The sequence below is a fragment of the Cherax quadricarinatus genome, chromosome 12 (assembly GCF_038502225.1).
Source record: "Cherax quadricarinatus isolate ZL_2023a chromosome 12, ASM3850222v1, whole genome shotgun sequence".
Taxonomy (NCBI): domain Eukaryota; kingdom Metazoa; phylum Arthropoda; class Malacostraca; order Decapoda; family Parastacidae; genus Cherax; species Cherax quadricarinatus.
In genome coordinates, this window is record NC_091303.1 from 51,753,619 (window position 1) to 51,770,576 (window position 16,958).

Here is a 16,958-nt window from a genome sequence, read left to right on the forward strand (position 1 = left end):
ATGGTGACATTACACATCCCTGTCTAAGACCTACTTTTACCGGGAAGTAGTCTCCCTCTCTTCTACACACCCTAACTTGAGCCTCACTATCCTCATAAAAACTCTTCACAGCATTTAGTAACTTACCACCTATTGCATATACTTGCAACATCTGCCACATTGCTCCCCTATCCACTCTATCATATACCTTTTCTAAATCCATAAATGCAATAAAAACTTCCCTACCTTCATCTAAATACTGTTCACATATATGCTTCAATGTAAACACTTGATCTACACATCCCCTACCCACTCTGAAGCCTCCTTGCTCATCCGCAATCCTACATTATGTCTTACCTCTAATTCTTTCAATTATAACCCTACCGTACACTTTTCCTGGTATACTCAGTAAACTTATTCCTCTATAATTTTTACAATCTCTTTTGTCCCCCTTCCCTTTATACAAAGGGACTATACATGCTCTCCGCCAATCCCTAGGTACCTTCCCCTCTTTCATACATTTATTAAACATAATTACCAACCACTCCAACACTATATCCCCCCCTGCTTTTAACATTTCTGCCATGATCCCATCAGTCCAGCTGCTTTACCCCTTTCATTCTACGTAATGTCTCACGTACCTCCCCCACACTTACATCCTTTTCTTCTTCACTCCTAAAACATGGTATACCTCCCTGGCCAGTGCATGAAATTACCGCTTCCCTTTCTTCGTCGACACTTAAATGTTTCTCAAAATATTCTCTCCATCTACCCAACACCTCCATCTTCCCATCTACTAACTCCCCTACTCTGTTTTTAACTGACAAATCCATTCGTTCTCTAGGCTTTCTTAACTTGTATAACTCCAATTTTTTTTCTTATTTTCATTAAAATTTCTTGACAGTGCCTCTCTCACTCTATCATCTGCTCTCCTTTTGCACTCTCTCACCACTCTCTTCACCTTTCTTTTACTCTCCATATACTCTGCTCTTCTTATAACACTTCTGCTTTGTAAAAACCTCTCATAAGCTACCTTTTTCTATTTTATCACACCCTTTATTTACTTCATCATTCCATCAATCGAGTGGAATGTTGAAACAAACTTTTGCCCCACATTCTAATACTGCATTTTTAAAACTATTCCAACCCTCTTCAACCCCCCCCCCCCTCCCATACTTGCACTAGCCCACCTTTCTGCCAATAGTTGCTTATATCTCACCCGAACTTCCTCTTCCCTTAGTTTATACACCTTCACCTCCCTCTTGATTGTCGTTGCCATTTTCCTCTTTTCCCATTTACCTCTTACTCTAACTGTAGCTACAACTAAATAATGATCCGATATATCAGTTGCCCCTCTATAAACATGTACATCCTGGAGCCTACCCATCAACCTTTTATCCACCAATACATAATCTAACAAACTACTTTAATTACGTGCTATATCATACCTTGTATATTTATTTATCCTCTTCATAAAATATGTATTACTTATTACCAAACTTCTTTCTACACATAGCTCAACTAAAGGCTCCCCATTTTCATTTATCCCTGGCACCCCAAATTTACCTACTACTCCCTCCACAACATTTTTACCCACTTTAGCACTGAAATCCCAACCACCATTACTCTCACACTTGGTTCAAACCTCCCCACGCATTCACTCAACATTTCCCAAAATCTCTCTCTCTCATCTACACTTCTCTCTTCCCAGGCGCATATACGCTTACTATAACCCACTTATCACATCCAACCTTTATTTGACTCCACATAATCCTTGAATTAATACATTTATAGTCCCTCTTTTCCTGTCATAACTAATCCTTCAACATTATTGCTACTCCTTCTTTAGCTCTAACTCTATTTGAAACCCCTGACCTAATCCCATTTATTTCTCTCCACTGAAACTCTCCCACCCCCTTCAGCCTTGTTTCACTTAAAGCCAGGACATCCAGCTTCTTCTCACTCATAACATCCACAATCATCTCTTTCTTATCATCTGCACAACATCCACGCACATTCAGACTTCCCACTTTGACAATTTTCTTCTTATTCTTTTTAGTAATCTTTCCAGGAAAAGGGGTTACTAGCCCATTGTTCCCGGCATTTTAGTTGACTTTTACAACACACATGGCTTACGGAGGAAAGATTCTTATTCCACTTCCCCATGGATATAAAAGGAAAAGTAATAAGACCAAGAACTATTAAGATAAAATCAAAGAAAACTCATATGAGTGTGTATAAATAAACGTGTACATGTATGTGTAGTGTGACCTAAGTGTAAGTAGAAGTAGCAAGACGTACCTGTAATCTTGCATATTTATGAGACAGACGAAAGACACCAGCAATCCTACCACCATGTAAAACAATTGCAGGCTTTCGTTTCACACTCACTTGGCAGGACGGTAGTATCTCCCTGGGTGGTTGCTGTCTACCAACCTACTACCATATATTATATATATATATATATATATATATATATATATATATATATATATATATATATATATATATATATATGTGTGTGTGTGTGTGTGTGTGTGTGTGTGTGTGTGTGTGTGTGTGTGTGTGTGTGTGTGTGTGTGTGTGTGCAAAACAACCACTGTGAAAGAGTAATGAAATTCCAAGCGCTTTCGTGACTACTCACATTGTCAAGGAACAATGAAAGTAATACATCAAAGAAAGGCAATTGAAGGGCTAAGACCACACCTCACAGTCAACTCCCACAACAAAGAAACACCATATACAAGCAATAAAATCACAGTAAATAGGTGATATCACAAAATGCAGAACAACCATTGTGAAAAAATAGTGAAATTCCAAGCGCTTTCGTGACTTCTCATATTATCAAGAAGCGTTCCTTGATAATGTGAGAAGTTACGAAAGCGCTTATAATTTCTCTCTTTTCTCAGTGGTTGCTCTGTGTGTGTGTGTATATATATATATATATATATATATATATATATATATATATATATATATATATATATATATATATATATATATATATATATATATATATTTATATATATATATATATATATATATATATATATATATATATATATATATATATATATATATATATATATATATATTATATAAAGGTGTAGGTAGTAGGTTGGTAGACACAACCACCCAGGGAGGTACTACCATCCTACCAAATGAGTGAAACAAAAGCCTGTAATTGTTTTGCATGGTAGTAGGATTGCTGGTGTCTTTTTCCTGTCTCAATAAATATGCAAGACTGCAGGTACATCTTGCTACTTCTACTTACACTTAGGTCACATTACACATGTATGTAAAAACATATATATACTAACCCTTCTTCTTAGTTCTTGTTCTTGATTATTTCTGCTTATGTTCATGGGGAAGTGGAATAGAATTCTTCCTCCGTAAGTCATGCGTGTCGTAAGAGGCGACTAAAATGCCGGGAGCAAGGGGCTAGTAACCCCTTCTCCTGTATACATTACTAAAAACAATTAAAAGAAATGATGAAAGTTTTTTCTTCTGATGTTTTTTTTTCTCGGGCCACCCTGCCTTGGTGGGAAACGGCCGATGTGTTAATAAAAAAATTATAAGGAAAAATATATATTATGCAGAACAACCAGTGTGAAAAAACAGTGAACTTCCAGGCGCTTTCGTGATTTCTCACATTATTAAGGAACTAAATATAAAAGATCAGTAGGAGGCATATAGGGGCGAGATTTCACTCTGCGGTCAACACACAACCCTCCACCCCTCCCTTTATGATGACGCGGGTGAGATGGTCAAGTACCGTACCCGTCATAATTAATATCCTACCCAAGTTATAAGATTTTAACTTGTCAAACATACCATAAATTTTTCACAAACTTTATTTATTATAAATAAATCTAATTTATATAATCTTAAACCAGTATTCATATTAATTTGAAAACTATTTTTATGAAGCTTGATTCAATTATATAATAAATAGTTTTGAAATTAGTATGAATATTGGTTTAGGATTATATAAATCTGATTAATTTATAAATACTAAAATTTGTGGAGAATTTAAGGTATGTTCGACAAGTTAAAAATCTTATAACTTGGACAGAATATAAGCTTCGTTCGACGGGTACTTGACCATCTCACCCGCGTCGTCATAAAGGAAGGGATGGAGTGTTGTGTGTTGACCACAGAGTGTAATCTCGCTTTTATGTGCCTCCGATTGGCCTTTTATTTTTTTACAATTCCTTGATAATGTGAGAAATCACGAAATCTCTTGGAAGTTTCATATTTTTTTTCACAGTGATTGTTCTGCAGAGTGATATCACATTTTTTCTCTTCTTAAAAAATAGTGGTTAAAATCTCTTGCATGAATAAACAGAGAATTAGACTCTTGCTCGGTTCTAATGCTAAATTTATGTTGTAACCTTAGTTCAGGTTGGAACTGACACAGTGGTTTTGGGAGATTCTGGGACGAATTTGGGTGGGTATGTAAAAACAGAACACTGAAAGTGAACATGCGAAAGAGAAAGTTAATGAAAGGCTGGATATCAGATTGGAAGGAGGGAGTATGGAGGAAGTAAATGTGTTGAGATATAAGGGAGTGAACTTGTCGGCGGACTGGTCTATTTTGTATTTAATTCACGTTAAGCGATAAACCTATGTGGGTCATTCAGCGTTAAGGCATGGTGGGGGTTCGATCTCCGTCTCCTCGTCTGTGAAAGACGAGGAGATCCATATAATTCTCGGGGAAGAAATAGTGTTTGGCGCACTAAGGCATTAATTAGTTACTACATCTCATCACCCAGACAATAAAGATTTAGCCGATTAGAGAAACAATTGATCCAACTAGCTCTACTTGGGATGAAATTATCGATACTGTTCGTTGTAATTATCTCTTCAGCTGATGTTTCAATAAGAAATGCATCCCTTTCCATTCTTTATCATGTGGATAAAGGACTTTCATAATGACGAAAACTGGTGATGCTTGAAGGATTTTCTGGATTATACAGGAGTAAAAAATATTCAGGCACAAACTACTGAAATTAAAATTAGGTTACATGTAATGTTGAGAAACTTTTTAAAGACATCACAAAATTTGAAAGAAAGTTGGGTCATATCTTGCTGGAAATCGTATATTAAATATAGTTAGGGTAGTAGCTATAGGTAAACGCACAAATTCGCACTGAGATCAGATATAATTAATTTACGATAATGTTGATGTCATTCTGAAGTTGCAAGAGACAGACGCTGTAGCTCCTGGTGACGCAGTAACAAATTCACGTCAGTATGTATTAAGTTCTGGAAATGTGGTTGTTCATGCGACGGATATCAGTATTGTTCCTTATCAGCCTTCCAGTCATACCCTACCATGGGTGGGGTTAGAACCCTCGATCAGAGTCTCAAAACTCTAGACCAGTCAAGTTAGGTAAGATTCGTCAAGAACCATGACAACTGTTTTCTGGCGCAGGTCTTAAATATATGATGTCCCACCTCTACAGATTTAGTCATCTGACTGAGACCTTCCGCTGGTTTACCCGTCCATCTCTTTAAAAATAAAATATTATTTTGATATATTTTTCTTCTAACCAGAAATAAACTATGCTTATGTAAATTGCGTTTTGGTAAAACTAGGAATTAATTTAAGCCATTTGTAATATTGTGAGTTAAATTCGGTTGTGCAAAATAATATGTTGCAGAGAAAGAGTTGCATTCAAATTTGATCTTTAATTATATTCAACTGAAGGTTGATGAATTAGATCTTCTGGTTTCAAAGTAATGATTTTGCATAATTACATATTTTTGTGATATTGTCTTTAATTAATTTGTTTTATACTTCCAGTAATTGTGGACATCTGTTTCTAATGTAGTTCCTCACAGATTATCCTAGTATTATAAATATCCTAATATTATATTACAGTATTTACTAGTCTCAGATCACTGCTACTAGCACTGTACACTTTATTCAACCACTCCTATGTAATAGAAATCATTCAAAGTATTAACAACTGCAACCTTTGTAGTGCAGACTATGTTTTACGATATATGGACAGGTTAAACACCTATAAAATATTTAACCTGTTCATCCATCACGCTATTAACTTCATTTGTTAAGTTTTTTAAAAGTATATTGAAAATATATCGCTCTAGAATCTTCAGAAAGACTTCTCGAGTGTCAGGGATTTTTTTCTTTCACTGCGTAGCTCAGGACACTGCTTCACAAATAATCAACTTTCAATTGTTGTCAATTTTTAGTTATCAGTAATTCATTCCAGCTCTTTACATGAGGAGTCGTTATGTCGTGGCAGACGCAAGAGACAGTGGTAGGCTTCCTATGATAAGTGGAACAGACGCAAGAGACAGTGGTAGGCTTCCTATGATAAGTGGAACAGACGCAAGAGACAGTGGTAGGCTTCCTATGATAAGTGGAACAGACGCAAGAGACAGTGGTAGGCTTCCTATGATGAGTGGAACAGACGCAAGAGACAGTGGTAGGCTTCCTATGATAAGTGGAACAGACGCAAGAGACAGTGGTAGGCTTCCTATGATGAGTGGAACAGACGCAAGAGACAGTGGTAGGCTTCCTATGATAAGTGGAGCAAATATAAGAGTCAGTGGAAGATTTCCTTTGGTAAGTGGCCTTCCCAGTATAGATATGACTTTACCCCACCTAAAATAAAATTAAAGGCCGATCTATTCTTTCAGTGAATGAGTCATTCAGCACCAGGGGTGGTGGAGAATTGATCCTTCCTGTGCTAAGTGCGAGACACACTCGCTGTCTAATTGTTTTCATCTGGGAATGAGAAGACAATTTAAACGTCCTGGGGACGCCCGCCCTCGGCAGTTCATACCCGGCAGGTCTCGTAATAACCCCAGCTGCCTCTCGCTACTCTTCCATTACTATTAAACCCAAATGATAGTTTATGAGTTTTTCTTTCCTGTGCAGCTGTGATCTAGCAGAAAATAGAACTGGGGTAAGGTGTTCACACTGTTGTGATGACTCTCTGTGTGGTGTTCAGTGTATGGTATACCTAGAGTATACCTGGAGAGTGTTCAGGGGATCAACGCCCCCACAGCCTGATCAACCAGTCTGTTACTGCCAGCCGCGTCGACCGTGTTTGGGTGTTGCTAACACTATGGTGACTGCCTCTATGGAGTTGACAATGTAGTGATGACCTTGTCAGTGCGGTGTTCACTCTTTATTGAAGACTGTGTACTGTTGACGCTACAGTGACAAGTGTGTAGATTTTACTCTATAAGAATCATTGTGTATGTGTTGTGATCATAGTGCAATGATATATGTATGTATAGTGTATGATAGTGTATGTATATATGATGGTCACAATATGATGACGGTGCCGTTTACACTATTGAACCTCTGTGACCACTTGACAATGTTCCAGTGCATCTCCTGTCTCGGAATATTTACATTTTCTCGTGTTATCTTCAGTGTAAATATTCTTCGTGTATCAGATTTGCTCAGTATCTCAATGGAATAAGATTCCTTCAGAATCGCTGTCTCTGAAGATCTCGTCATAGTCTCTATCTCGTAGGATCTCGTCATGTTTAACGCTAATATTATTATCATTAGTAATATAATTATAGCTAAGCGCCAAAATTATATAAGTCATACAGCAAGTGTAACACTGGGAGTCCTTATTGAAGAAAAGTTTTTCCTGCGCTGCAGCCTTCATCAGTCGAGTATAGAGGCGAATCACATTCCCGGAGACATCATCCCTGGTGGAAGACCAAGTAGACGGAGTGCTAGTATGAGGTAATCAGTCTACCTAACAAGGAAAAAATATTAAGTCTCTTAGTGTAAAGGATTATTGGCTGAATACATCAAGCTTCCTCACTACATCGTTTACTTCGACTGCCTTCAGCAGTGTGATTCGTTTCTATATTCTACTCATGAAGCCAGCAGCACAGTCAGTGTGTCCTCAGCAGCACAGTCAGTGTGTCCTCAGCAGCACAGTCAGTGTGTCCTCAGCAGCAGTCAGTGTGTCCTCAGCAGCACAGTGTGTCCTCAGCAGCACAGTGTGTCCTCAGCAGCACAGTCAGTGTGTCCTCAGCAGCACAGTCAGTGTGTCCTCAGCAGCACAGTGTGTCCTCAGCAGCACAGTCAGTGTGTCCTCAGCAGCACAGTCAGTGTCCTCAGCAGCACAGTGTGTCCTCAGCAGCACAGTGTGTCCTCAGCAGCACAGTGTGTCCTCAGCAGCACAGTCAGTGTGTCCTCAGCAGCACAGTCAGTGTGTCCTCAGCAGCACAGTCAGTGTGTCCTCAGCAGCACAGTGTGTCCTCAGCAGCACAGTGTGTCCTCAGCAGCACAGTGTGTCCTCAGCAGCACAGTGTGTCCTCGGCAGCACAGTCAGTGTGTCCTCAGCAGCACAGTCAGTGTGTCCTCAGCAGCACAGTCAGTGTGTCCTCAGCAGCACAGTCAGTGTGTCCTCAGCAGCACAGTCAGTGTGTCTTCAGCAGCACAGTCAGTGTGTCCTCAGCAGCACAGTGTGTCCTCAGCAGCACAGTGTGTCCTCAGCAGCACAGTCAGTGTGTCCTCAGCAGCACAGTCAGTGTGTCCTCAGCAGCACAGTAAGTGTGTCCTCAGCAGCACAGTCAGTGTGTCCTCAGCAGCACAGTCAGTGTGTCCTCAGCAGCATAGTCAGTGTGTCCTCAGCAGCACAGTCAGTGTGTCCTCAGCATCACAGTCAGTGTGTCCTCAGCAGCACAGTCAGTGTGTCCTCAGTAGCACAGTCAGTGTGTCCTCAGCAGCACAGTCAGTGTGTCCTCAGCAGCACAGTGTGTCCTCAGCAGCACAGTCAGTGTGTCCTCAGTAGCACAGTCAGTGTGTCCTCATCTACTTCCCGGTATTGTATACCATTTATAATTAGGAAGCTGAACTCACACGGGAACCAAATAGGGAAGGTCGACTCTATTCATAGTTAAAAGTCGCATCAGAAAGTTATCGTCCCCGCAGCTGAGTTCCAGAACAGACCTCCTGGTTGCTGGCCTGTTCCAGCAAGCTTTTGGTTACCAGAACAGATGAAGCATGACCCACGTACTTATATATAAATGGGACAGAGAGGCTGCAAAACACTCAAACTGATAGTATACACTATGGTTAAATGAGATCTCTCATTGAGATTATGTTTCTCTCGCAGTCCAAGCTTTTTCAAGTCTACAAAGATTTTGGAAAGTTTGCTCTAGGATTGAAACGATGTCACAATGAAAGATTTCAATCTGTTATAGCATATTTTATCTACCTAGATAAAATCTAATCAACTTCTGGCATAACGTACAAATAAAAATCAAAACGATCCCAAGAGGACAACCCTCCCAAATACAAATAAGCAACAGTAGGTAAGCACGTACGCATGCAAGTTTTTCCAGGACTCCAGATACATAAGAGCATAAGAATGGAGGAACACTGCAGAAGGCCTACTAGCCCATGCAAGGCAGGTCCTTATCAAAACCACCCCTACCCTAAACTACCCAAGAATTTACTCCCGTACCCACGACACAAAAATCAAACTCAGCCCCTCACACTCATATATTTCTCCAATCTCTCTTTAGAGCTACTCGGAAGACCGTTCCACACATCCACAACTCTGTTAAAAAACAGTACTTGCCTGTGTCGTTTCTAAATCTAAATTTAACTAGATTAAATCCGTTTTTTCAGGTTCTTACCTGTGTTTAACGTGAAGATCAACATATCATAGGTTCTGAGAGCCAAAGAAATTCTGATCCGATTTTCAGCGTTGACATATTTACTAAGTCAAGTAACACTATGAACTCGGTCCCATCACATCCCATCCCATCAGATATTTCTACGGCTTAATGAGACTTATAGTGTATCACATCATCGAAGCTAGAAACTTAACATGACACATCATCAGGTGTTACAAAAGTCTTCTTCATATACACTCCCAAGTGGACATAAACACAGTTCTTTTACCATTGATCTTGACTCATACCATGACCTGCCCTGCAATGCGTCGTATTTAAGATTTTTATTTACTTATTACATTGGCAAAATATTTATAATTTCTTGCATTCATTGTATTTCGTTGTCCTGACACAGCTGGACCACTTTAAGCAATAGTAGACTCTTCGATTAACTAATCAGGTCAGCGAAATTGGCTGAAAGTCCACACTGTGTGTTAACTCTCATGTTTCCCGGCCTCTGTTTCCGAATTCAACAGACAAAACAACTACGTAATTTCATTTTGTGGTCGCAGTATAACGAAGTAGATTTCATTAAACAGAGTGAAAGGCTTTTTTTCACACAAGCGAATTCGTGCACAAGTTCGCGAGCTCGCACACACACACACACACACACACACACACACACACACACACACACACACACACACACACCAGACCAGCACGTATGTATCACTGTTACCAAGTCTGCTCTAGAAAACTATGCGTATGTTCCAGTTACCATGTCTACCCCAGACCAGCGCGTGTGTTCCTATTAAGCAGCACCAGTTCAGAGCAGCACCAGAGTATTCCTACTTCCCTGGATCTCTCCAGATCAGCAACTGTCTTTCTGCTACTTAGAACCACCGTAGACCATCACACTTCTCTTCCCACCACACACTACCACCCTAGACCATCACACTTCTCTTCCCACCACACACTACCACACCAGACCATCACACTTCTCTTCCCACCACACCAGACCAACAGATTGCGTCACCTTAAGTCTCTAGGTCTGCCATGCTTCTCGTGTATTTCTGGTGTTATTTACACTTTTTCTTGTATACGTCTCATTAATGTCACAGTTTTTTAGGAGAGGAAAGGAGCCAATAAAAGATTACCTGGTAACTCAGGTTCACTCGCTCACTCTCGTAACTCTGTTCCATTTCTTTCAGTAATGACGGCAGAAGAATGACTGGAGAGGATAATGTAAGTGCAAAATTGCCTCAAGTTCGTCATTTTGTTGAATGTTTTTTCTAGAAGAAGGAAAAGATAAGAAAAATTACAAAATTGAGGTTTGTCACCAATGGACCTCAGCTGGTAGCGTCCTCACCAACAGGCTAACCAGACACAGACCAGTCATGTATTAGTGAATGCAGGCTCAAGGGTACACCATCTCTTTATTTGAACCGCTCACACTGGTTTAGCGCTTAAAGAAATACAACTCGGTGTTTCGTGTTGCCATTGTTCCTCCATCAGGAGGAAGTATAGATTTACTTCGTCAAGAAGTTAGTAAGTGCATGTTGAAGGTCTTCCTTTACATTATCACTTCTTTGCTAGTGTTGTTAGGTAAGACACATATGCAACAGTTAGGTATCTTTATTTCGAAACGTTTCGCCTACACAGTAGGCTTCTTCAGTCGAGTACAGAAAAGTTGATAGAAGTAGAAGAATACTTGAAGACGATGTAATCAGTCCATCACCCTTAAAGTTTTGAGGTGGTCAGTCCCTCAGTCTGGAGAAGAGCATTGTTCCGTTGTCTGAAACAATACCTAACTGTTGCATATGTGTCTTACCTAACAATCTGTCGGTATTTTATACCATTTTAATGTTCATTCTTTGCTAGTGTTGGTGGGGACTGAGAAGATGAAAAAAACTCTTGTTTTGACTCTAGAGCCAGAGAGAATCTCCAATCACTGAAGGAATGCTCCAACTGTGTTACCTCACACAAGAGAAGAATGAAAGAATTGATGTGACTGCCGTAGCAAAGTGACTGTTTGTGAGGTAATGAAGACATGTAGGTGAGTACAAATATTAGGATGAGAAACACCAGAGGTGCCAGGACAGTGCCTTTGGGAACTGAGTTTTTTTACCTCGCTGATGCTGGATTTTGCTCTGTTTACTACTACTTTTTGTGCTCTGTGTGTTAGGAACCCGAAAATCTGTCTGCCTACCTTCCTCGTATTGCCCATGACCCTCATTTTGTTTGCTATCTCTCCACGATTGCATTTGTCAAATGCCTTTGCAAAATCTCTGTATATCACATCTGCGTATTGGTCGTCTTCCAACGCCTCCGTAATTATGTCATAGTTGTTCAGCAGCTGTGACAGGCATGAACGTCTTGCTCTTTAAACCATGCGGGATTGGGATATGCCGGTTGTGCTTGTTCATGAAATTTCTAATCTGCCGTCTCATCACTCTTTCGGAGATATTTCTGTAATTTTTAGCTAGTGTTCTATTACCTCCCTTATGCAAAGGAGCTATGTCTTTACTCATTAAGGCCTCCGGAATTTCACCTTGATCTAAGCTCTTTCTCCAAATAGTACTGAGGGCTCGTGCTAGTGGTACTTTGCACTTCCTTATAAATAGAACATTCCATGAATCTGGTCCAGGTGCTGAGTGGGCATGTTATCCATTTCTTTTTCGAAATCTATTGGATTTGTAATAATGTCAGTTGATCTGTGCGGCCTTCTGCTAGAGTGAAAAATCTTTCTGTATTTTCTACCTTGCTGTCATTTAGTGGGTTGCTGGACACCGACTCATACTGTTCTTTTAGGATTTCACTCATTTCCTGTTCATCGTCAGTATACGAATCTCTTCTCAATAATGGTCCAATTCTACAGGTAGGAATAGAAATATTTTGGGTTTCTTGCAATATCCTGCATGGTCTTTGGTTCCCTTTGTACTTCTGTTAGGTACGACATCCTAAGATTTTGCTCTAATTCATTGATCTCTCAGCTAAGACTGTCTTTCTTCTTTTACCTGGAGACCTGGAGTTTACCTGGAGAGAGTTTCGGGGGTCAATGCCCCGCGGCCCGGTCTGTGACCAGGCCTCCTGGTGGATCAGCGCCTGATCAACCAGGCTGTTGCTGCTGGCTGCACGCAAACCAACGTACGAGCCACAGCCCGGCTGATCAGGAACTGACTTTAGGTGCTTGTCCAGTGCCAGCTTGAAGACTGCCAGGGGTCTGTTGGTAATCCCCCTTATGTGTGCTGGGAGGCAGTTGAACAGTCTCGGGCCCCTGACACTTATTGTATGGTCTCTTAACGTGCTAGTGACACCCCTGCTTTTCATTGGGGGGATGGTGCATCGTCTGCCAAGTCTTTTGCTTTCGTAGTGAGTGATTTTCGTGTGCAAGTTCGGTACTAGTCCCTCTAGGATTTTCCAGGTGTATATAATCATGTATCTCTCCCGCCTGCGTTCCAGGGAATACAGGTTTAGAAACCTCAAGCGCTCCCAGTAATTGAGGTGTTTTATCTCCGTTATGCGCGCCGTGAAAGTTCTCTGTACATTTTCTTGGTCGGCAATTTCACCTGCCTTGAAAGGTGCTGTTAGAGTGCAGCAATATTCCAGCCTAGATAGAACAAGTGACCTGAAGAGTGTCATCATGGGCTTGGCCTCCCTAGTTTTGAAGGTTCTCATTATCCATCCTGTCATTTTTCTAGCAGATGCGATTGATACAATGTTATGGTCCTTGAAGGTGAGATCCTCCGACATGATCACTCCCAGGTCTTTGACGTTGGTGTTTCGCTCTATTTTGTGGCCAGAATTTGTTTTGTACTCTGATGAAGATTTAATTTCCTCATGTTTACCATATCTGAGTAATTGAAATTTCTCATCGTTGAACTTCATATTGTTTTCTGCAGCCCACTGAAAGATTTGGTTGATGTCCGCCTGGAGCTTTGCAGTGTCTGCAATGGAAGACACTGTCATGCAGATTCGGGTGTCATCTGCAAAGGAAGACACGGTGCTGTGGCTGACATCCTTGTCTATGTCGGATATGAGGATGAGGAACAAGATGGGAGCTAGTACTGTGCCTTGTGGAACAGAGCTTTTCACCGTAGCTGCCTCGGACTTTACTCTGTTGACGACTACTCTCTGTGTTCTGTTAGTGAGGAAATTATAGATCCATCGACCGACTTTTCCTGTTATTCCTTTAGCGCGCATTTTGTGCGCTATTACGCCATGGTCACATGGTACATATTTGTGTTTTTTAAGCAATTCAGTAACACGTTTTCTTCTTCTGTATCATCTACGCTCTCTCTCTGATCTAGGACTTCTCAATGGTACGTGTTTAATACAGACCTTGTATGCTTCTATATGCAGCCTCTCCAGGCACTGGTGCTGGGATTTAGGGTGCTCGTGTTTGATTCCCAGGATATGTGTGATAGTTCTTGGTTTATTTTTCCTAGTCAGTTCTATGGTTGTTGAAATTAAACTTACTGAGCATCCCTTCTCCTAGATTAGTGTTGCAGTTCCATAATCCTGAGTTAATACTCTGTTGTACTTCTGTGATGTTATGATCGAGTATATTGTTTTTGTAACTGTTATGTCTCTGATTAGTTCCTCGTTGTTTGTAAATATCAAATCCGGGGTATTTTCATTTCTAGTGGGATTAGTTATTTGTTGGTTCAATGGGTACTTTTCACAAAGCCTCATTAGTTCCCTGGTATGTACATGTTGAGCCAGGGTGCTTCCCGGAGATATTTCTGGTATAACGTTGTGTTGCGCCATCTTCCAATTTACATGAGGGAGATAAAAATCTCCGAGGAGTATATTTGGTATGGGATAAATAACGAAAAGGCACAATACAGTGACTGGAACAATACACAAATAACCCGTACATAGGACAAGAAGCTTACGACTTTATAAATGGTCCAAGTTGGACCGAAACGTCGTCGTCAGCTCCTCTCTCCTATGTGCGGGTTATTTGTGTTTTGGTGTAGGAGTTTTTACCCTATCCAGACAGCTATCGATCTTCCTTAACTGATCTGTGAATTCCTCAGCAGTTGCTGACGGTGGTTTATATCCTAGAATAATTACCAGATTCATATTTTCAAGTATAATGCCTACAATTTCTACTATATCATTCGTAGTATTCAGCACTTCTGTGCAACAGAAAATATCTTTCACATAGAGTCCTGCTCCTCCCTGTGACCTATTAATTTTGTCACATCGATACATGTTACAGTTTTCCATCTTTATCTCTCCGTCCAAAACATCCCTCCGGAAGGAAGACTTTTAACAGTGAAGAGATTAATTGATTTTTCTTTGTTATTAAGTTTTGGCTTCGTGTTCTGTATATACGAAGACTCAAGCAATCTATGATCAAGTGAATTAGAGCATTTCTTCAAGATTTTAAAATCACTGGAGTTAAGAGGGTGATTTAAAGCAAATGAATGTTCCCGCATTTCAGAGTGAGATGAGTGATTTAAAGGGAGATTAGTTCTGTGAGACAGTTCTGTGAGACACTTAGTTCTGTGAGACACTTAGTTCTGTGAGACAGTTCTGTGAGACACTTCTATGAGACAGTTCTGTAAGACACACCTTTAGCTTCACATACTCTGATATATGTAGCTCTGTGAGACACTTAGTTCTGTGAGACAGTTTTGTGAGACATATAGTTCTGTGAGACACTTAGTTCTGTGAGACAGTTCTGTGAGACAGTTCTGTGAGACACACCTTTAGCTACACATATAGTGATATGAAAGTTTGGTGAGAAACTGCCAAAACGCCATAAATCATACACTCTCTTATTAACCTCTTTGTCAATATATTCTACCACTGATATATCTTATTCTCTTACGTTTTCTCCTCTCCCTTTCCCATCCTCCCTAGCTGCTTTACTCCCTCCTTTTTTTCTCTCTCTCTATCTCCCTGTCTCTCACCTTTCCCTCCTCCCTCTCCCTCAGTAAAGCTCAGCCATGATAAATCAGGTCGCTTAGAAGTAGAGAACCACTACATGTGCCTCCCTTACTCCCTTCCCATTTCTCTCCCTCCGTCAGTCCCACCCTTGCTCCCTCCTTTCTTCTTCCCACCTCCCTTTTTTGCAGTTTCGTCCCCCTCCCTCTTACACTCCCCTTGCTTCTTTCTCTACTTCTTCTCTCCCTGCGCCCCTCCCTTTTTATATTACCTTCTCATTTAACCTCATTTACTCTGTATTCTCATTCTTTCCTCCTACCTTCTTCCTTATTAAACCCATTCTTCCCTCCATCCCTTTCTCCCTCCTCCTTACGTTCTCACTTCCTTTCCTCCATCCTTCCATCTGTCTCGTCCTCCCTCATTTTACTTTCTCCTTGTATCCCTCTTTATCTCTGTCTATATTCCGTCTGTTCCTTCCCTCCCTCGACATATCTCCTTTTTTGCTTCTCCTCTGTCTCTATCTCTGTCTTTCTCTGTATCTGTCTCTGTCTGTCTGTCTCTCTGTCCGTCTGTCTGTCTGTCTGTCTGTCTGTCTCTCTCTCTCTCTCTCTCTCTCTCTCTCTCTCTCTCTCTCTCTCTCTCTCTCTCAGTTCGTCCATCCTCCCCTCCTTCCCTCCCTCCCTCCATTCCTTCAGCGCTCCTCCATGCCCCCCGGAGAGCAACTTTGAACCCTAGTAAGCTAATGAACCTTATCACCAACAAAAGTCCCGGACGGACCAACATGTTGCACACTTTTGCTGTGTTCTTGGCGACACACAATGTGTAGGACAGCTGGGGTAATTACCTTAATAAACAACGCTGGAGACCTCTCATCCGTTGCTGGGAGAGAGAGAGAGAGAGAGAGAGAGAGAGAGAGAGAGAGAGAGAGAGAGAGAGAGAGAGAGAGAGAGAGAGAGAGAGAGAGAGAGAGAGAGAGAGAGCAATTCACACACAACCCACACTTCACAGCGGAAGCTTATGACAATGTTTTCGTGTTTCCAGAACCATTGTGAGTTGATAGTGATCCAGGACCAAGCTTAAGTTCGTCATTATCTCCCTCTTCCAAGTGCATCGGGTATTATCTTGATGCTGGAGGCAAGCATAGTAAAGCAGAAGGCTCTCAGGCCATCCTCTGCCCCCTTCGACCACTGACGCTATGAAAACAGAAAAAAATACAAAATATTAGGAAATGGGCCAGAAATTTACAGGAGAGATGGAAGTCGTGGAAAGCGAAGGTTGCAACAGTCTCTACTTATTAGTACTGTTTGTATCGTAATTTCTTACACCGCTTCACTGCTACACACACAGAACTGTGCTAGACTGGTTCTCTTTCTAGCTATGAATGGGGATAAATAGTTCAGAGAAGCGACATGTTGATAAATTAGACACATGTGAAACACTTGGGGATCTTT

General features: G+C 40.9%; 1 protein-coding gene across 1 annotated transcript in view; it reads right to left on the reverse strand.

Annotated features, from left to right (window-relative positions):
- The window catches only part of LOC128686548 (uncharacterized), a 459,000-nt gene that overhangs the window by 143,350 nt on the left and 298,692 nt on the right, over positions 1–16,958 (reverse strand). The window lies entirely within an intron of this gene.